Source organism: Aquarana catesbeiana, linkage group LG03 (assembly GCF_042186555.1).
Source record: "Aquarana catesbeiana isolate 2022-GZ linkage group LG03, ASM4218655v1, whole genome shotgun sequence".
NCBI lineage: Eukaryota > Metazoa > Chordata > Amphibia > Anura > Ranidae > Aquarana > Aquarana catesbeiana.
This window is the reverse complement of record NC_133326.1, coordinates 657,871,808-657,893,936: the sequence shown is the minus strand read 5'-3', so window position 1 is coordinate 657,893,936 and position 22,129 is coordinate 657,871,808. Positions and strand designations below refer to the sequence as shown.

Sequence of the window (22,129 nt, the reverse complement as noted above, 5' to 3'; positions counted from 1 at the left end):
CCCGCGCCAAAATTTTTTTAAAAAATGGCGTGGGGTCCCCCAAAAAATCCATCCCAGACCCTTATCCGAGCACGCAACCTGGCAGGTCGCAGAAAAAGAGGGGGGACGAGAGAGCGCCCCCCTCCTGAACTGTACCAGGCCACATGCCCTCAACATTGGAAGGGTGCTTTGAGGTAGCCCCCCAAAGCACCTTGTCCCCATGTTGATGGGGAGAAGGACCTCATCCCCACAACCCTTGCCCGGTGGTTGTGAGGGTCTGCGGGCGGGGGGCTTATCGGAATCTGGAAGCCCCCTTTAACAAGGGGACCCCCAGATCCCAGTCCCCCTGTGTGAATTGTCAATCGGGTATAAATGTACCCCTACCATTTCACAAAAAAAGTGTCCAAAAAGGTTAAAAAACCCAAGAGACGGTTTTTGACAAGTCCTTTATTAATTTCTTCTTCTTTTGGCTTCTTCCATCTTCTTTCTTCTCGTGTTCTTTCGGTGTTGTTCTTCTTCTCCATCTTCTTCTTCCCCTGCTCTTCTCGTCCCGCATCTTCCTCCAGGCTTCTTCTCCACTCCGTCTGCACGATCCGCCTCAGTTGGAGTCTTCAGCCGTGTGATGCTTCTTCTGACATTTCTTATATAACGGAGGGTGGGGCCACCCGGTGACCCGCCCTCCTCTGATGCACGGAGAATTCACTGGACTTTCCTGAGGCTTTCCCCGTGTTGTCAGAGGGGGCGGGGTCATGTAAACGTCATGAGCGGAGAAGAAGCCTGGAGGAAGACGCGGGAGGAGAAGAGCGAAGGAAGAAGAAGATGAAGAAGATGGAGGAAGAAGAACACCAAAAGAACACCAGAAGAAAGAAGATGGAAGAAGAAGTCAAAAGAAGAAGAAATTAATAAAGGACTTGTCTCTTGTGTTTTTTTTAACGTTTTGACACTTTTTTTGTGAAATTTGTACCCTATTACCATTTCACACAGGGGGGGTGGGATCTGGGGGTCCCCTTGTTAAAGGGGGCTTCCAGATTCCGATAAGCCCCCTGCCCACAGACCCCCACAACCACCGGGCAAGGGTTGTGGGGTTGAGGCCCTTCTCCCCATCAACATGGGGACAAGGTGCTTTGGGAGCTACCTCAAAGCACCCTCCCAATCTGGAGGGCATGTGGCCTGGTACGGTTCAGGAGGGGGGGCGCTCTCTTGTCCCCCCTCTTTTCCTGTGGCCTGCCAGGTTGCGTGCTTGGATAAGGGTCTGGTATGGATTTTTGGGGGGACCCCCACGCCATTTTTTTTTAAATTTTGGCACGGATTTACCCTTAATATCCATACCAGACCTGAAGGGCCTGGTATGGAATTTAGGGGGACCCCCACGCATTTTTAAAATTTTGGTTCGGGGTTCCCCTGTGGGGAAATCCCATGCCGTTTTTATCAATGAACTTTTATGTGTATTGTCGGACCGACAATTCATTATAGCCGCGAGTAGTTTTAAATGACTTTTTTTCCCTTGAAATGTCTCTGTGAGGATAGATAAGGGTAGATATATTAAACTGATGCCCACATAATCTGGTGCAGCTCTGCATAGTAACCAATCAACTCCTAGGTTTTATTGTCAAAGCTTAATTGAACAAGCTGAAATTAGAAACTGATGTGCTGCTATCCACAGATGAACCAGATTCTGTGTGCACCCGCCTTAGTAAATCTCCCCCTTATGTTCAAATCTAGTTTAAAATTGATGCGATCTGACAGCACAGACCGGGGTAATTATGGAAATCATATCTATAAGTTGTCCAATATAGATAAAAGTAGTGTTGTTGTGAATTCATGAAGAAATACATTTTATATTTACTGTCAGAAATGTGAGAGTTGCTTAGGCCTCAAAATATAGATAAACTATGATATTACTCTCTTGAAGCCAGTTAAAACAAGATTGATGAATTAACCACTTGACCACTGGGCATTTAAACCCCCTTAATAACCAGACCAATTTTCAGCTTTCGGTGCTCTCACACTTTGAATGACAATTAGTCATACAACACTGTACCCAAATGAAATTTTTGTCCTTTTTTTCACACAAATAGAGCTTTCTTTTGGTGGTATTTAATCACCACTGGGTTCTTTATTTTTTGCGCTATAAAAGAAAAAAGACCGAAAATTCTGTAAAAAATGCATTTTTCTTTGTTTCTGTTATAAAATTTTGCAAATTAGTAATTTTTTCTTCATATATTTTGGCCAAAATTTATACCGCTACATATCTTTGGTAAAAATAACCCAAATCGTAATAGGAATATGGCATGACAGGTCCTCTTTACAGTGAGATATGGGTTCAATAAGACCCCACATCACACCTCTAGGCTGGGAAGCCTAAAATAATAAAAAAAAAAGATCCTGGCTTCGATCTTAGCGGTGAGTCGGTAGAAGCACCTGAGGGAGGCGAGGGGGGGGGACTCCCCTCTCGCCTCCCATAAGAACGATCAAGCAGTGGAACAGCCGCTATGGTCATTCTTATGGTGTAGGGAATCGCCAGGTGAAAAAAGCTGATATCTGAATGATGCCTGTAGCTGCACCCATCATTCAGATATCCCCACACAAAGTCAAGGACGTCGTATGACGGCCGGCGGGCGGGAAGTGGTTAAAACACATTTTTTTAACACAAAATTGTCCATTTATACAATATTTCTAACACATAGCATGTACATACCAAAAATGACACCCCAAAATAGATTCCCCTACTTCTCCTGAGTACGGCGATACCACATGTGTGAGACTTCCACAGCTTGGCCACATACAGAGGCCGAGTACAGCCAAATATGGCCAAGTACAGCCGATTATGGCTGAGCATGGCAAAGTATGACTGGGTATCACCGAGTATTGCAGAGTGTGGCGGGGCATTGCAGAGTATTGCACAGGGTATTGCAGAGTATTGCACAGGGTATTGCAGAGTATTGTGGGGTATTGCAGAGTATTGTGGGGTATTGCAGAGTATTGCACAGGGTATTGCAGAGTATTGTGGGGTATTGCACAGGGTATTGCGGGGTATTGTGGGGTATTGCACAGGGTATTGCGGGGTGTTGCAGAGTATTGCACAGGGAATTGCAGAGTATTGCACAGGGAATTGCAGAGCATGGGGGGGATGGCTGAGCATGGAGGGATGGATGGATGTGACTGTACATGTCACTGAGCTGTGCTGTGGGCACTACACATCCAGCCAACAGCGCGGCTCCCATCCGATCCCTCCCCCTCTGTACCGATCGGTACAGAGAGGGGAGGGAGGAACCAACATGACATGACGCCGGTTTGTTTACATGTGATCGCTCCGTCATTTGACGGAGCGATCACATGGTAAACGGCCGCGATCAGCCGGGTCCTCCGGACCCGGCGGTCACGGATGTTCCCGTGTGCGCACCTCAGGGGGCGCACGGGAGCAGTTTTCTGGAATCACGTCATATGACGTGATCCCAGAGTTATCCAGCCGCCCTGCAGCCATCATTTGGCTACGGGGCGGTTGGCAAGTGTTTAAAAGGTCTTTGTGAGTTCAGATGTGTTACAAGTCTCCAATATATAAACTATTTAAGACTTTTACAAGCATATATTGTGAGAAAGACTCGCTGGAACAATGGTAGCTCTTGTCGAGTGAGGAACTGTTTAAATAGATAACACCTTGGCCAACAAAACCTATTGTGTGAATTTTTAGGAACTGTTTAGACAAACTAAGTCATCTCTAAACATCCAATGGGAATGTTCAACGTCCAGCTCAACACATGGTAGAAAGAGGTGAATTTTGTGCCAGTCAAAAATATTTTAAAAGTACTTATATGGTTATTATAAGTCATTTCAAATAATGTATGGCAATGTAGGTCACAGAGACATATTATAATTTTAGTATCTGCGGACCCAACAACTTTGGTATAAAGAAAATATATGAAAATGTGATTTTATAAGTAGAAGTGTTTTAAGAAACGAGTTAGTATTATGAAAAACATATAATTATGATTATAACTATATAAGACTGTATGCCTATGTTTAGATAAACAAATATTTATTGGATATACCAGAATTATACAGGTATCCACATGGGCGTCCGCACCATAGGGCAAGGGGGGTCATTTGCCCCCCCCTGGAATCTGTGTGTCAATCTGTGTGTCCCTGTGTTGCAACCAACGGCCGCCGCGGCCGCCTCCGCGGCAGCCGTGGTGTTTTTTTCAAAGCCTGGCTGTTGCTGGGGCTGTCTTTTCCGACTACATCGTGCGTGACCATCCCTTCCTCCTCACCCCTGGCCGAGCATCAGATTGGCTCTGCCGCTCGAGCCTCTGCGCTCGCCACTCTGCTGAATGTGACATTGACCCGCCTGAGCCGCCTCGATTGGCTGCTGCCTCTGCCTTTCCTTGTGTAAAATATTTTGTGCCTGCAGCATGCGGCGCCGGCTCCTCCCACAGGTCACAGCTGCGTGGCGTGCAGTGGCCGGGAGCCCGGGACGACAGGGAATACACTGCCTGAGTGACTGCCAGTGCCTGGACTATCCCGACCCTGAAGAACCACAGGTAACAGCAGTGCCTGTATTACCACTATGTACAATTTTTTTGTATTTCAATACAACTGGAACTGTTGTGGCCATATTTTGATCTTGATGGAAACAGCTATACAGACTGTATTATACAGTCTGTATAGCTGTTTTCATCAAGATCAAAATATGGCCACAACACAATGGCGGCCCGTGCATTAAGGGCGCACGGGAGTGCCGCCCCCTCTCTCCTGCCACCCCTCTATCACCTATAGATAGATTCATGCATTGAATGAATCTATCTATGGCCACCGCTGCCACCCCCTACTCAGGCACCCGGCCCCTTTTCGGGCGCAGGACGCCTGAATTACATCGGCGGGGGGGTGTTTTTTAAGCACCTGATTAGAGCCATAGGCTCTAATAGGCGTCAAAAATGGTGACCTACAAGCGCCATGCTTGGCGCTCGCCGGTCACTCAGCTGTGTTAGAAAAGTGAATGACTATTCACTTTCCTAACACTAAACCGCCTCTCCGCCAATTATGATGGGCACACTGGCAGCATATGATGGGCACACTGGCAACATATGATGGGCACAGTGGCAGCATTTGATGGCACACTGGCAGCGTTTGATGGCACAGTGGCTGCGTTTGATGGCACATTGGAAGCGTTTGATGGCACAGTGGCAGCGTTTGATGGCACACTGGCTGCGTTTGATGGCACATTGGCAGCGTCTGATGGCACAGTGGCAGCGTTTGATGGCACAGTGGCAGTGTTTGATGGCACACTGGCTGCGTTTGATGGCACAGTGGCAGCGTTTGATGGCACAGTGGCAGCGTTTGATGGCACATTGGCAGCGTTTGATGGCACATTGGCAGTGTTTGATGGCACAGTGGCAGCGTTTGGCACTGTGGCAGCGTTGCATTCAATAGTGTAAACATAAAAATTATGCCCCCCCCTGAAAAAAGTTCTGCGGACGCCCATGGGTATCCATATAGATAATAATTTTATGTGATATTGATTAACATGTGTCTTTCTTAGATAGACCATTTTTTTTAGATATACATTTATGGATATACATATATATAACCATTTTTATGTAATAGTGATCAGATGTCTGCAAAACAGAACACAAGGCAAACCATAATGGGTGGCGTATAGCTCATAATCTGGTCACAATATAGGCCTTTATTTAACCACCTCAATACCGGGCCTATTTTGGCACTTCTCTCCTACATGTAAAAATCATCATTTGTTTTCTAGAAAATTACTCAGAACCCCCAAACATTATATATGTTTTTTTAGCAGACACCCTAGGGAATAAAATGGTGCTCATTGCAACTTTTTATCTCACACGGTATTTGCGCAATAATTTTTCAAACGCCTTTTTTTTGGAAAAAAAACGGTTTCATGAAATAAAAAATAACAAAACAGTAAAGTTAGCCCAATTTTTTTGTATAATGTGAAAGATGATGTTACGCTGATTAAATAGATACCTAACATGTCACACTTTAAAATTGAGCACAATCATGGAATGGCGCTGAACTTCATAACTTAAAAATCTCCATAGGCGACGCTTTAAAATTTTTACAGGTTACCAGTTTAGCGTTACAGAGGAGGTCTAGTGCTAGAATTGTTGCACACGCTCTAACGCACGCAGCGATACCTGTGGTTTGAGTGGCGTTTACATATGTGGGCGGGACTTACATGTGCGTTCGCTTCTGATCGCGAGCTACCGGGGACAGGGGCGTTTTAAATTTTTTTTTTTATTATTTTATTTTTTATTTTACTTAATTTTTTTTATTTTTACACTTGTTTTTACTTTTTTTTTTTGATCACTTTTATTCCTATTACAAAGAATGTAAACATCCCTTGTAATAGTAATCTATGTGACAGGTCCTCTTTATGGAGAGATGCGGGGTCAATAAGGCCCCACATCTCTCCTCTAGGCTGGAAGCATGAGATCGGGAAAAAAAAATTCACCGATCTCATGCTGACAGCCGCGGTCGCGGCTTCGTTAATTTCCGTTATGACGTCACGCCCGGGCCTCCGACGGTCATAGAGATGACTTATGACCATCTGGTCACCAGTCATCTCTATCGTCCTCATCCGGCGCCAGCCGATTTGTTCTCCGGGCACCCGATGGCACGGGAGAGCCCAGAGAAGCACCGGATGGCAACGGGAGGGGGGATGTCCCCTCCCATCGCCTATAAGAACGATCAAGCGGTGGAACTGCCGCTATGATCATTCTTATCATGCACAGAATCACTGGCTGAAAATAATGATATCTGAATGATGTCTGTAGCTACAGGTATCATTCAGATATCCCCCCCCAAAGTCCAGGACGTTTATATATAGTGGGCGGTTTAGTAGGGATGGGCTGTATGTTGGTGTCGAACATGAGTTTGACTTGAACATTGGCTGTTCGCCCGTTCGCCGAATAGCAAACCGTTTATGTTGTTTGCGGCAAATTCAAAAGCCGCGGAACACTCTATAAAAGTCTATGGGAAAATACAAAAGTGATAATTTTAATGGATAATATGTAAGCTATTGCCATAAAAAGTGTTTGGGGACCTGGGTCCATGGACTTTAATAATGATTAAAAGTGAAACAATAAAAGTGAATTATTCCTTTACATTTTGTACCTGGGTGGGGGTGTGAGGGGGGGGTGTGGATGTCTATAGTATGCTTGTAAAGTTGCGCATGTTTCCTGTGTTTAAAAACAGTCCGAGAGCAAAATTACATTTCCAAAGCAAAAGACAGTCATTTAAAAGTACTAGCGGTAGCGACAGAAATTAGAAGCGTACCTTTTCGTGGCTACTTTCGGCTTCCGTTCGTCTCGCGCCTAACTGAAAGTTACGTTACATCACACGTTCATTCTGCACTGATATACACTGCCTATGCGTGAAAACTCCGCTCTCCGAGTGTCATGACGCCTACGTACGGACCGCGTGTTAGCGTGTTAGGAGGAGGAGAGGTAAGGCCACCAACATGTCCTTTGATGAAATGGTGGAGATGGTGGAGATTTTACGCAGGGAGGATTATGATGGGAAACATACACCCATCCAAATTTGATAAAGGACCAAATCATGACTACAGTTGTGAGGACTCTGGAACACAAGTTTGGGGATAGGGGAGAAAAGACGCAGACAACAGGGACCCCCAACCTCGCCGGGACCCCCGACCTCGCCAGCCTGAATGGCAACTTAGCCCCAGCGTCACTGAGGTTGTGGAGGAAAGAGAGGTGGAGGAAGTGGGAGAGATGTGTACCCCACCCGGCGAGTGTCTGACACCCCAGCTTCAGGTAATCTATGTATGCCTGCATATTTCTAAATACATGTTTTTTAACCCATTTTTAGGTAATGTGCTGGTTGTGGAACAGGAAGCAGAACCTTTTACTACAGACAGCGCCCAAAGGCTCATTGGCCAGATCATAATCGCCTAGACATCATGCAGCAGGAAATGAAGAACACGATCGATATTTTGGGGAGAATCTAATCCCTTTTTACGTTAACATTTTTTTAAATCATGTTCTTCATTTCCTGCTGCATGATGATGTCCACATTCCAAGTGTAATGTTTTTTTGAAAGTTTTTAAAGCCAAATTTTAAAGATCCACGTGGTGTGCCAACATGTGCTATCTGCCATCATGGGATTTCAATGTATGCGTTTTGTGGGTGCAGCCCCTTCCTCAACCCCTTCTTTATAACGCTAGTAGGTGAGAGGAAGGAATTGCACCCACAAAACACATCCATTGATCCCCCATGATGGGAGATAGCACATGTTGACATTACCCATTTGGACTCCCAATTTGTGTGCATCTTCAAAATTTGGCTTTTACAGGGGTGACATCACCCCATCTGATGAAGGCAATATCAAGACATTTTTGTCAGTATAATGTTTGATATTGCCTTCAAGGTGTATACGTTGAACTTTGTAAGTTCCATAGTTGTGTATGTTATGTTTTTAAACATGCCTATTTTTCAAAAAAATTATATATATTTTGGAAAAAAAAAATATTTTGATGACCAAAAAAAAAAATATATGTGTGATATTTGCCTACAGTTTTTTGAAGTTGAACTTTGTAAGTTCCAGAGTTATGTAAGTTATGTTTTAAAACATGCCTGTTTCTTAAAAAAAATAAAATAATCATTTTCTAAACGCACATGTGAATATGCACGGATAAAAAATTTTGAACTAAAAAGAATGTGTGGCTTCTTATTTCAATGCTCCATACCAGTATATTTGTTAAGTTGGTGTAGTTACATTGACAGTGTACTCTAAAATGTGTGTAGCCGAGACAAAGCACAACATAATAGTTAGATCAAAGCGAGATTGTCACCTCATGTTGCACATCAGGTTGGTTTGCACTAGTGGCAAAAATGACAAAGATCAAGGCTATTTGCAAACCTAGTAAACACAAACAACAGTAGTTCAAATGAAATATTATTTTATTAATAGGTCAAATATTTAATCATTAGCAAGTACATTTTGCTGCCAAGGCACTGCCCCTCTACCGACAAAGTAGTTCATATATTGTTCACGGACAAGACGGGCATTCTGGGAGCCCAAACCAGCACACGCACTTTCCAGAGCTGGCATCACAGCCTCTTCAGCTGGTCGGGAAAAAGGCTCATCACTTTGCCCTGAGGCAATGAAGCTGGAAACATTCCTCCTTAAAAAATTATGGAGGATGCAGCAGCATAACACCACATGGTTAATTTTATACTCTGCCAAGTTTATGGCGGTTAAAAAGAGTCTAAATCTACTCGAAAGGATGCCAAGTGCATTTTCCACAACCTTTCTGGCATGAGAGAGGAGATAGTTGAAAATTTGTTGTTCTGGGGTGAGTTCCTCATTGGAAAGGGTTTTAGAATATGTTCCCCCAAAGAAGGGCCTCATCTGCCACAAACACAAAATTTAGTCTCTCAATATTGTCCTGAGCATGTGGCAAATGTAAGCTCCCTTTCTGTAGCCGATCATAGAATTCTGTACGCATCATCACACATCCATTAAAGTGGCGTCCATTCATACCAACATCAACATACATAAACTCATAGTTGGCTGACACCACAGCAAGCAGAACTATGCTGCAAAACCCTTTATAATTAAAATAATATGATCCTGAGTTTGGTGGTGGGACTATCCTCACATGCTCGCCATCAAAGGCAACTCCACAGTTGGGGAAATTCCATAAATTGGCAAACTGGGCCGCCACATCCTGCCATTGCTGGGTGTTTGAAAGAAACTGTGGAGTCAAACAAAGAAAAAAAATAATACTTGAGCACATAAAATTGCAACCATATTTGGATAAGTTATAATTATATGCTCCCTCAACCCCTCTGGAGGCACATTATAAAAATGTTAGGGGGGGGTTGAATGGGTAGATGTTTTTGACAAGTAAACCTCTACGCTTCCATGAGAGCTAAATGCATTAAAAATTAAGTTAAATTCTGCCAGACCATCCATCTTTACAAGATTGTGGACAGTGGACAGGTAACAAGTGGCATAATCCAAAAAAAAAGAATGCACATTGTCAAAATCTATACGCATTTTGACATACATCTGACAAAATAATAACAATGTTCGTTAATTATGATTATTCGTTATGATGAAGTTAAAAACCCAGGAAGTCAGCACAGCACAGGGATGGTTGTAGCCCCTCATAATGAACACAGCACAGGGATGGTGGTAGTCCCTCATAATGAACACAGCACAGGGATGGTGGTAGCCCCTCATAATGCTAAATTCATCATAACGAACGTATAATTTGTACATTTTGAAGGTAATCAGGCAGGCCCTTGCACTACATGCTTTTGATAATTTATGCAGCAATCTTAACTCAAAAAATAAGGTATACTGTGTATGTGTTTAGCAAAATCAGCAGATAGAGGAGTTGTATCGGTTGACTCTGCATTTTTTTTTGGGGGGGGGGGGGTTCAAAATAAGTGTTTGCACCACAAAAAAAGGGACTCTTGCACTCTGCATGAATTTAAGGACAGGAATAAGACTGGGACACATTTTAGGGGGTGTTTAGGATAAACATAAAAATGAAGCATAAAAAATACAGTGTTAAGTTACTAGGCTAGGTGTGTATGGGCCCATGGTAGCATGCTGGGGAGGTTAGTGAAGGAAAATATGCATGTAGGCCACGAACAAAAGGTTACAGCATGCAGGAGGACAAAGAGGACATTCATTCACAGCATATTACAAAAATGGGAAGGATGGAATACAAAAAATATAAAATACATTAGAAAACATGAAGGTGATATTAAAGCAAAAAACTTACACGAATATAGTCCTTCTGCAGGACTTGGATGATGGCACTATATGTCTCAGGAATAATGACTCCAAGAGCCTGGGGAGAGATACCAGTGGTAAACTTTATATCTTGGAGACTCCTCCCTTTCGCCAAATAACGCAAGGTGGCTATGAGCCTTTGCTCTGCTGGAATAGCAGCCCTCATGCAGGTGTCCTGCTTCATGATATAGGGGGGCAGCAAGGACAATAGTTGCTGAAAGCAGGAGTCCGTCATCCGGAGATAATTACGATAACCATTTGGATTATTCTCCTGCAGCTCACGCAGCAAGGGCATATGGCTAAATTGGTCACAATTAAGTAGCCAAGTTTTGACCCAAACACTACTCATCCTACTACTCCGACTATTCCTGGACCGGGCTAGAGTCACAGCAAGAACTCCAAGCCCATAAATAGCACGCTCTCTCCTAGGATTGCGCAACATGGCTGGTTGCCCAACAAACGGTCGGAAACGCACAAGAAACACATGTAACTGAAAATCGCGAATCAGCACTGACCAAACGTCTACTAACACGAAATTAGCAGAAGGAGCCCCGAATGGTGATGCCGGAGAATTGAACGTCCTCTTTTGAAGTGTCGTCAGTATGTCAGTACTACGTTTGTGTTTGTTTCCTAAAAGTCCGATCGTGTGTATGCAATACAAGTTGGCGGACAACGCCCTTTGTACAAAAATCCACAAGAAAGTTTGTACAAAGTCCGATCGTGTGTATGAGGCTTAAGAGGGTGAAGGTTAAATGCCCTTTTAGGAGGAGCTAGAGTAGCGAGAGTCTTTTTACATAAGTTTGTCACATGTTGGCAACATAGCATGCTAACATGACCTGTGTGCAAATATCCTTAAAAAAACACATAAAAGTGAAACAGCGTAAAAAAAATGTCAAGTTTAGAGGTGCGCCCGTTCAACCCACCCAAATGCATTTACGTTGCTTGAAATTTACTAAGATTTTGCCGGCGCAGTGAGCCAATACATTTGAATGCTGATTGCGCGTGCGCAGTGCATAAATTGACCTCACGCAGTTCTAAACATACTTGCAGGCACAGCAGGCTTGTTCAGAAAAAGTTACTTTCTCATTCTATTTTGGGCATATTTGTTACTTGGGAAGTTATTGCTATACTTCCTCACATCACCCCACATCACCCCCATAATATTGGCACTTCCAGCTTCTTTTAATTTTGAGTTGAAGATGCCCTGCACCAGGTCCATAGTGGCGCACTGATGCCTCCTCCCGTGTGCCGAGACTACTATAGTAAATGGGGAATAGAGCTGTGTTACCGGCGCAAACGTTTCGTAAATACCAAAATGTACGTTGTGCCTCACCGTGCGCCTCAACTCATGGCGCAAATGGTTTGTAAATCAGCCCCAAAGTGTCACTAAAGTAATATAAAAATTGTTCATCTGTCCCCCCACAGTGGCCCACAGCCTATAAATCTTCTTTTTATATTAAAATATTACCATTATATACCTTTTTGGCTGATCTGTATACCACGGTCAGTGATAAACTCCACAGTTTCTCCAGTGCTGTGAGTTCAGGTGGAAGGAGATTTTTCCTGCAGCCTGTATACACGCCCACATGTGTGATGCCAATATCATATGACCTGGCTAGCTCTGAGAACAAGTAACTGTTCTCTCCAGCATAAAAGATACAACTGAGCATGTGCAGGTTGGCTACTTCCTGTGTGTTAGCTGGCCTTCTTCAGATAGACAGTGCAGGAGGGAAGGATCTGTGCATACAGGATAAAACAGCCTTTTTACACAATGTTCCACAGAGAGTATAACAAGCATGCTATGCTGCATATACAGACAGGTTTTACTGTTGCGGGTTTAGTAACACTTTAAGCTACCCATACAGTAGTCATTTTATTTCCTCTCAGCCAGCGGGTTGATTGAAAAAAAAAGACCCGATTCTCCCATCCACAAATTTAGATGGATGGGGGGGGGATCCTTCCCACTGAGACATTGTATTTTGACAGTGGGGAGACTTCCCCACCGTCTGAATACAGTGATCAGCGCTTCAGACTTTTATAGCCTGCAGCCAGCAATCGAACAGCTAAAATCCAACAAGGTGGATGTACAGAAGTCGATTTACCTACCATTCAACCACAGGGCCCATACATGTATTGACATTTGGATTGGAATTTGGCCGGTCCCTGCTGAACCAGCAGAATTTTGGTCCATGTATGTAGAGAGATAGAGAGGACATAGGGCAGCACAGTGGTGTAGTGGTTAGCACTCTCGCCTTACAACAATAGGGTCGCTGGTTTGAATCCCAACCACAATACTACCTGTCTGGAGTTTGCGTGTTCTCCCTGTGCCTGTGTGGGTTTCCTCTGGGTACTCCGGTTTCCTCCCACACTCCAAAGACACGCTGTTAGGCTTATTGGCTTCTGTCCAAAAATTGGCCCAGGTGTATGGGAGTTGGGGACCTTGGAATGCAGCCCCCTTGGGGGTGGGGACTGGTGTGGGTGTGGTGGAGCACTGTGTAGATTGATGGCGCTACATAGGTACCTTAAAAATATGAAAAAAAATTACAATATAGTGGATGGGCATCTTGATGGGATGCAGTGTGCGGGGATGGGGACAATTGTGGGTGCTCACTCAGGATGGACTGGTGTCTTTATTCAACCTTACTAACCATGTAACTATGACATAGGTGTGTGCAGGGGCTGTGCCAGGTATGCCTGGGCAAACCCTAATCAATATGTGCTGTGCTGATTCCCCCTACTTCCCAGGCTACACCCCCCCCCCCCCCTGCCGCCCATCAGTGCTGCTGGCTTCCCTCCTCTCCTCTCCCCCTGGCTGCTGGAGTTGATGTTTCAGAATAGGGAGCAGGGGAAGGGGCTAGTAAATAGTTCCTTTTCTAATTGAACACACTTGCTCACTGTGTACATGCAGAACTGAATCATAGTAAACTTTGTGAATGAACAGGAAGTCACTTCTAGCTGAGGCTGCAGAGATAGGCATGTGTGTTTGAGCTTTGGGGTGCACACCCTAATGCAATAGGCTGCACACACCTATGTAGAAGGAGATACAGAGAGAGATACATAGAGGGTGTGTTCACACCACAAATCACACAGGAACGCACAGCACGTATTCACATGTGATCTGAGTGCAGTGTGATTTCAGCCCACTCATTTGAATGGGCTGAAATCTTGCTGGACTGCAGCAAAAGTAGTAAATGCACTACTTTATAAAATGCAGAGCGACTGTATTGCATGGCACTATTGTACCATACAATCTGATACAGATAAACGTATTGTGTTTGCAACCTGCGTTTGCATGTCAATAAGTTAACATTGACACCAGCTGCAGATTGCAACTGCAGGGCATTTTGAAGACAGTGTGGGAAATGCGCACACAATGTGGGTGTCTGGCACCGTGTTCTGGTGTGAACTGGCCCAGAGAGAGATACAGAGAGAGATAGAGATAAAGGGGTAGATTTACTAAAGGCAAGTAGACTGAATACTATGCAAGTGCAGGTGCTCTCCTTTTGTTGGAAGGGGATTGTCTGTTGACGGACTGTTGTCCTAAATTCCGACGTTAGTACGCTCCTTTTGACAATTGTTGTCCAACTTTCGGCCAGCTAATGTTGGATGACATGCTAGTAAATTTTCGGCGGACAATGGTCTGTTGTCAGATTTTCTGATGGTCAGTACACAAGTCCGTCACACAAAAGTTGAAAGTCTAAACACGCATGCTCAGAATCAATGCTCACCAAACACGAAATTATCAGGAGGGGCCCAAAGAGTAGCGCTCAAGAGCTGAATTTCCTCGTAGTACGTCACTACATTCGTGTTTGTTGGCCAACAATTGTGTAACATTAGTATGCAAGACAAGGTCCAGGCACACGCCCTTAAGACAAAAATCAGACGCTCGGTTGGCCAACAATCGAATCGTGTGTACGAGGCTTTAGTTTCTGTCAGTAAATTTTGTAAATAAGTAATTTTTCTCCTTCACTGATGGGCATTGATGAGGCTGCACTGTAGAGGCGGCACTTATGGGCACTGATGAGGTGGCCCTTATGGGTACTGATTAGGTGGCACTGATGAGGAGGCACTAATATGCCACACTGATGGGCACTGATAGATGGCACTGATGGGCGCCACTGATGGGCACTGAAAGGCAGTACTGACTGGCATCACTAATGGGCACTGATTAGTGTCACTGATTGGTGTCACTGATGGGCACTGAAAGGCAGTACTGACTGGCATCACTAATGGGCACTGATTAGTGTCACTGATTGGTGTCACTGATGGGCACTGAAAGGCAGTACTGACTGGCATCACTAATGGGCACTGATTAGTGTCACTGATTGGTGTCACTGATGGGCACTGAAAGGCAGTACTGACTGGCATCACTAATGGGCACTGATTAGTGTCACTGATTGGTGTCACTGATGGGCACTGAAAGGCAGTACTGACTGGCATCACTAATGGGCACTGATTAGTGTCACTGATTGGTGTCACTGATGGGCACGGGGGGGCTTTACTGTAATCTGGGCACTGATGATAAGTGCCCTGATTACCTGTCCGGGTGTCCTCTGCGAGGAGATGCCTCTGATCGTCTCTCCTTGTCCTCAGGCTACAGACCAGCCTCGTTTTGGAATTTAGGTGTTTACATGTTTAAAACTGTTTTTTTTGCTAGAAAATTACTTAGAACCCCCAAACATTATAATTGTTTTTTTTTTTTTAACACCCTAGATAATAAAATGGCGGTCATTGCAATACTTTTTTTCACACCGTATTCGCGCAGCGGTCTTACAAGCGCACTTTTTTTGGAAAAAAATCACTTTTTTGAATAAAAAAATAAGACAACAATAAATTTTTTGTTATATTGTGAAAGATAATGTTACGCAGAGTAAATTGATACCCAACATGTCACGCTTCAAAATTGCGCCCGCACGTGGAATGGCGTCAAACTTTTACCCTCAAAAATCTCCATAGGCGACGTTTAAAAAATTCTACAGGTTGCATGTTTTGTGTTACAGAGGAGGTCTAGGGCAAGAATTATTGCTCTCGCTCTAACGATCGCAGCGATACCTCACATGTGCGGTTTGACCACCGTTTTCATATGCGGGCGCTACTCACGTATGCGTTCGCTTCTGCGCGCGAGCTCGTCGGGACGGGGCATTTTAAAAATGTATTTTTTTTTTCTTATTTATTTTATTTTATTTATTCTTACACTGTTTTTTTTTTTTAATATTTGGGTCACTTTTATTCTTATTACAAGGAATGTAAACATTCCTGACAGGACCTCTTAAATATGAGATCTGGGGTCAAAAAGACCTCAGATCTCATATTTGGACTTAAATGCAATAAAAAAAAAAAAAATGTCATTTGAAAAAATGTGGCTTTAAGAGGCGTGGACGGAAGTGACATTATGACTTCCGCCCTGCAGTCTCATAGAGACAGGTGGGGGCCATCTTCCCCTCACTCGTCTCCATGCACAGCAAGTGAGAGGACGCGATCGCCTCCGCCACTACCGACGGCTCCAGTAAGTGGCGGAGGGCACCGGATCGCGGCGGGGGGGCCCTCTCCTGCCACCGATAAAAGTGATCTCGTGACGAATCCGCCACAGAGACCACTTTTATCTTGTAGCAGACCGCCGGCCGAAAACGGGGATACCGGGGTTATGGCAGCTAGCTGTTGCCAGAACGATATCCGTCCTCAAAAAAAGGACGTACATCGGCGTGTGGCGGTCGGCAAGTGGTTAATGTCGTTTTTAGGCAGTTGCGTTTATAGGCTTTTCTTTGAAGGCAAAAAAATGAGTTCAGACATTGAAGTTTCCGACGTTTCAGATGCCAAGCGTGGCTAAACGCGTCAACTCACGTTTAGCCACGTTTCGTTTACAGGCGTTTTTCATTTTTGCCTATTTTGAAAAACGCTTCAAACGCAAACGCGGCGTGTAAATGCGGCCAAACGGACGTTTTAAATGTGGGTTACTATCTGTCAAGTTAAATCGTTCAGGAGAGTTTGTAAAAATGTCCTGTGTAGAAAAAGAAATGTATATGTAATGGGGTTGATTTACTAAAGGCAAATAGACGTGCACTTCGCAAAGTGCAGTTGCACTCTGCAAGAGTAGTTGCTCCAGAGATTAGTAAATGAGCAGAAGCTCAGCTGACTTCCATCATCCAATCATGTGCGAGCAAAAATGCTGTTTCTTAAATTTTCTTTGCATGTGATTGGGTATTCTTTGCAAAGTGAACCTCATTTACTAAGCTCTAGCGCAATTGCACTTGCGGAGTACTCTAGTTGCCTTTAGTAAATCAACCCCAATGTGTAGATATGAGTGCGGGGTTATATGTCACACTGCCACAATCCCAGCAATGGCTGAGCTCTGTGTAGACGGCTCCCTCCTCCATTGTCTCCTCTGTGAATAGAAATGAAGGGAGGAGGGAGCGATGGAGATCACACAGGGAAGTTGGCTCATGGAGAACGCTGAGCATTGTGGGAAATGTAGTGTCCATGACCTGAGTTGTATTACTTCCTGTATACACACAGGGCTGTCTGCACAACACAAATTTCAAATGAAGCCATGAGAAGACAGGGAGGATATCTTTGAATAGTAAGTGTCCCTGTACTGTGTACACTATGAGGTGTGTCTGTATATAATCCGCTGTGTGAGGGTCTCAGCACAGGAAAGTCAGGAACATTCCCTGTAATTTGTGTATAACGTGTGAAATGTCAGCTATTTGTCGTCTTCCACAAGTGAATGTTCCCTTCCCTATGACTAGGTTCACGTCCATGCATGTGCAGTCGATGCCTTTTTGAGGCGCTCTTTGCGTTTTTTTTTTTTTTTTTTTGTCATGCGTTTAATTTTTTGTGTATTTTGATTCATTACATTTTTTTTTGGCTGTGCTAATGGTAATAGGAGGAGGTGGCTGTTGTCATGCAGGAAAACGCACCAAAAACACACGTGTGTGCATTTTTGATGCAATTCCATTGAAGTCTATGGAGCCAAAAAAACATACCCTGTTGCATGAAGTCTCTGCGCCTTTCCAAAAAAAAAACGCACTGGTGGAAGTTGCATGGTTATGAACGTGACCTGTAGGAGCTAATGTTAAACGGGCTGTGGTGCATTTCTGCAAACGCACTGAAAACTGCATAAGTGTGAACCTAGCCTTACAGAATATTCAACCGATAGAAAAAAATCTACAGATCAGTGGTTTCCAAACTGCAGCCCTTTGCTTGCTTTTATCCAACCCTTGGGGTACTATTTCATTTCATCCACTGCCACCAACAGTGGGGCACAACACCCTCCGAATGACACCGAACGACGGGGCACAATTCATCCCAGTGACCCCAGCAAAGGGGCACAATTCCTCCCACTGACACCCAGCAAAGGGGCACAATTCCTCCCAGTGACACCGAACGACGGGGCACAATTCCTGCCAGTGACACCGAACGACGGGGCACAATTCCTGCCAGTGACACCGCACGACGGGGCACAATTCCTGCCAGTGACACCGCACGACGGGGCACAATTCCTGCCAGTGACACCGCACGACGGGGCACAATTCCTGCCAGTGACACCGCACGACGGGGCACAATTCCTGCCAGTGACACCGCACGACGGGGCACAATTCCTCCCAGTGACACCGCACGACGGGGCACAATTCCTCCCAGTGACACCGAATGACGGGGCACAATTCCTCCCAGTGACACCGAATGACGGGGCACAATTCCTCCCAGTGACGCCGAATGACGGGGCACAATTCCTCCCAGTGACACCCAGCGACGGGGCACAATTCCTCCCAGTGACACCCAGCGACGGGGCACAATTCCTCCCAGTGACACCCAGCGACGGGGCACAATTCCTCCCAGTGACACCCAGCGACGGGGCACAATTCCTCCCAGTGACACCCAGCGACGGGGCACAATTCCTCCCAGTGACACCCCGCGACGGGGCACAAATTCTCCCAGTGACACCTAGAGACGGGGCACGAATCCTCCTAGTGACACCCAGCGACGGGGCACAATTCCTCCCAGTGACACCTAGCGACGGGGCACAATTCTTCCCAGTGACGCCCCCGACGGGGCACAAATCCTCCCAGTGACACCTAGCGACGGGGCACAAATCCTCCCAGTGACACCCAGCGACGGGGCACAGTTCCTCCCAGTGACACCCAGCGACGGGGCACAATTCCTCCCAGTGACACCCTGCGACGGGGCACAATTCCTCCCAGTGACACCCTGCGACGGGGCACAATTCCTCCCAGTGACACCCCGCGACGGGGCACAATTCCTCCCAGTGACACCCCGCGACGGGGCACAATTCCTCCCAGTGACACCCCGCGACGGGGCACAATTCCTCCCAGTGACACCCCGCGACGGGGCACAATTCCTCCCAGTGACACCCCGCGACGGGGCACAATTCCTCCCAGTGACACCGAATGACGGGGCATAATTCTTCCCAGCGACGGGGCACAATTCCTCCCAGTGACACCCAGCGACGGGGCACAATTCCTGCCAGTGACACCCCGTGACGGGGCACAATTCCTGCCAGTGACACCCCGCGACGGGGCACAATTCCTCCCAGTGACACCCAGCGACGGGGCACAATTCCTCCCAGTGACACCTAGCGACGGGGCACAATTCCTCCTAGTGACACCCAGCGACGGGGCACAATTCTTCCCACTGACACCCAGCGATGGGGCATGGTTTAATCCCACTGACGTCGGGACCTTTTCTATTCCCAATGACCATAGTCCGGCCCCCCTAAGGTCTGAAGAACAGTAAACTGGCCCTTTGTTTAGAAAATTTGGAGACCCCTGCTATAGATTAAGAACATTGGACCAGAGGAGGAAATAATAAGGAGTGTATAGAGATTCCATGTAATGATTCAGATACAGCAGAAAGGGAAGTTCTGTACAGAATAGCCCAGGGAATAGAATGTCACAGGGACAGAACTCCATTACCTTAGTTACTCATTTTCACAGGTTTCTAAAACGCAGTCATAAGATGTGTGCAGTTTTAGGAGCATCTAAATGCAGTGTATTTATTATGTTTCAGTTAGTATTATATTGTGAATTTACACTTTAAGTTTGTTTTGCAAATATCTATAGCAGAGGTTTCCACCATCCCTGCTAAGTTTTTTTTTTTTTTAATCTTATTTTTATTTTAATGTGTAATACATATGTCACATATTACTTGAATTACTGCACTTGAAGGTAATTTGTATGGGAAATATCTATAGGAGGGGTTTCCACCATCCCTGCTAAGTTAAATTTTATTCTCGGATGATGTGTATTATATGTGACATATCACAGAGACCAGTTATTGTGGTAATTTTGAAGTTTGAGATTTCCATACATTAGAGGGTTCCACCTAGAGTTGCACGATTAATCGTTAAAAAAAAAAAACGTGATTTTGATTCAACCCCCCCTCACGATCTTAATCCAGCATTTACACAAATCATTAATGTAAGTACAGAAACGTTCTCTACTCACTCAGATTTCATTCACGCGTCAGCATTTTGACTCATGGGCAGATTTGCCTGCGATTTGAAAGCGCCGATGTATGAATGGCAAATCGCTTGATTCACATTTGAGATGCCTTTTTTGAATGACACCTCAAAACGCGGGGCGCAGGTCTGCCACGATTGTCGAGCGATAAATTGTTCTGCAATCGCGGCAACACGCATCGCGGGAAGCATGTCGCCAAAATAAAGTTCCGGAGCTACTGTTGGGCGAGATGCTTCCCGCGATGCGTGTTGCCACGATTGCAGCATGATTTATCGCGGCAGACCCGCGCCGCGATTTGAGGTGTCATTCAAATGAATGGCATCTCAAATGCAAGTCCTGCGATTTGCCATTCACACATCACCGCTTTCAAAACGCAGGCGGATTTGCGGCAAATCTGCCCGCAATTTAAAATGCTGAAGTGTGAATGCAGCCTGAGGCCCCTTTCAAACATGCTGTCCGTTTGTCTGTTTTTCATCCATCCATTGACAGATGAAAAAACGGACATCGATGCATCTCTATGGAAAAACGGATGTACAGTAAATGGATGATCATCCATTTACAACAGCTTCCATTCACATCCGTCGCCATCCATTTTTTAAAAGCTCTATATGCAGCTGCAGGCATCACCTCAGTAATGTTTCTTTAAAGCTGGTGTTCTGTCGAGAAGTGCCCTCATCGGATAGTGCCCGGCCTGAAAAGCGCATGCGCACTATGTAAGAGCACAACAGCTGATTTTAACATCAGCTGTTGTCACGGAGAGACAGCGCAGGCGCACAATAGCCGACAGAATTTTTATTTTCTGTCAGATTGTGCCCCGCGCTCCCGTGGCGAGTTCATGTCCATGATGGGTGGATTTCTACACGTTGTGGGCTGAAATAGATGGCCCGTGCAGGAAAAAAAAAAAAAACCATTTGTGAACTTTGTAATGGGCGGATTTTTACAAAAAATTTTATTTTTTTGCTGCACTGACCATCTGATTCCGCCCACAAGAAATGTAAAAATCCGCGGCTGACTAGCTGCTGAATTGCTTTTACAAGCAGTGGGAAGGGGCGGCTTTCTCTGGCTCTCCCATCCCACTAGGAGATATGAGCGACCAGCCAGCATGTCGAACAAAGACTGGATCAGAAAGACTATGGCAGGGGTAGGCAACCTCGCCCCTCCAGCTGTTTTGAAACTACAAGTCCCATGATACATTGCAAGACCCTGACAATCACAGGCATGACTCCTATTGGCAGAGGCATGATGGGATTTCTGGTTTACCCGTAAGTCAACGGCGCCATTTAAAAAAAATCTAAAGCATTCAAAAACACAGATCTTGGTGTTTTGTATGCCTTTAAGTGCAGAGAAGGTATTTGGGGTCTTATAGACCCCAGATCTATCCATAAAGAGTACCTGTCACATGCCTGTTGCTGTCACAAGGATGTTTACAGCAATAAATATAGACTGTTTGGCAAGTCGCCCAGAAAATATTTACCAAAATGCAAATAAATAATATTAAAAAAAAATGGAAAGTGCCCCCCATCCCCCCATGCTTGCACACAAAGATGAACGCGTGTGTCAGTCCCGCATGCATGCATAGAGCTATCATACCACATTTGAGGTATCAGTACGAATGTCAGATCATAGGCAGTAATTCTAGCACCAGACCTCCGCTGTAAATCTAGTGGTAGCCTGTAAAGGCTTTTAAAGCATCGCCTATGGATAGTAAAATTTACGTTGTTTGTTGCCGTTGAAGGGGGCGTTCGTAATTTTAAAGTGTGACATGTTTGATATCTATTTACTTGTCATAACATCATCCTTTATATTTTACAAAAACCTTAGTTATGGTTTTTTTTTTTTTTTTGCATTCCACTAAAAAAGGTTTGAAAAACCGCTGCACA

General features: G+C 45.1%; 1 protein-coding gene across 3 annotated transcripts in view; it reads left to right on the top strand.

Annotated features, from left to right (window-relative positions):
* Positions 1–22,129, top strand: part of LOC141133402 (uncharacterized) — a 218,714-nt gene that overhangs the window by 83,888 nt on the left and 112,697 nt on the right. Inside the window, exon 1 of one of the 3 annotated variants that reach the window (XR_012243060.1) lies at positions 17,231–17,350. The exons of 1 other annotated variant lie outside the window; for it this stretch is intronic. The gene's annotated coding sequence lies outside the window, so the exon portion shown is untranslated. Of the gene's footprint in view, positions 1–17,230; positions 17,351–22,129 lie in introns of those variants that run through there. One more of the 3 variants, XM_073622772.1, reaches the window with a different exon arrangement.